Source organism: Frankliniella occidentalis, unplaced genomic scaffold (assembly GCF_000697945.3).
Source record: "Frankliniella occidentalis isolate FOCC.00 unplaced genomic scaffold, Focc_3.1 Scaffold67, whole genome shotgun sequence".
Classification (NCBI taxonomy): Eukaryota; Metazoa; Arthropoda; class Insecta; order Thysanoptera; family Thripidae; genus Frankliniella; species Frankliniella occidentalis.
This window is the reverse complement of record NW_026267197.1, coordinates 1309404-1310073: the sequence shown is the minus strand read 5'-3', so window position 1 is coordinate 1310073 and position 670 is coordinate 1309404. Positions and strand designations below refer to the sequence as shown.

Here is a 670-nt window from a genome sequence, read left to right as displayed (position 1 = left end):
TACAGATTGGAGCTGTAAGCAGGGTGCTGCCCGTCTGTAAACAGGGGGTCTCTGCCCGCGGCACGGCACGGCGGCCCCCGGGAAGCCTCGCGCCTCGCGCCTCGCCCCGCGCCCTGCTGGGCGGGCGCACATCAAACCTGTCGTGCAAAAAGAGACGGCGGCGCCTCGCCACCTCCTGCGAACGGCTGTCCGGCCCGTTTGGACTTTACCGGGCGCGGGCCGCGGTCCCAATTTGTAAATGAAACGCTCAAAGGAGAGTCTCCCTAACGAGCGCGGCCTTTCGTTAATATTGGCGGTCGGGACGCCGAGGCCGCGGTGCGGATCGCGCGCGCGCGCGAGATTCAAACGGGCGCGCGCGCAGCGGACCGGAAACGAGCAGAGCCCGTCGCGTCCGCCAGCGGAGGCGGGCTGCGGTTGTCAGACAGAGAAGTTTCCCCGCGCGATTCCACACTTTCTTTCCGTGTGCTCGACGAGTCGGGTATCAAACGGCTATACTTGTGCGGCCTGAGACGCCCTCCCCTTAGGGTTGGGGCAGCCGGGGTGGATTGTGGCAGGTGCCTCCCGAGATTACCCCCGCGGCATTCCCGACTGAACAGGTATTGAAGTTTCGGTAATTGTTTACTTGAGTGACTCCTCGCCCTGGAGTCACTCAAGTATACCATCGGAAAGG

General features: G+C 63.9%; 1 long non-coding RNA gene across 1 annotated transcript in view; it reads left to right on the top strand.

The window, feature by feature from the left end:
• Positions 1-670, top strand: part of LOC113207456 (uncharacterized) — a 13361-nt gene that overhangs the window by 8137 nt on the left and 4554 nt on the right. The window lies entirely within an intron of this gene.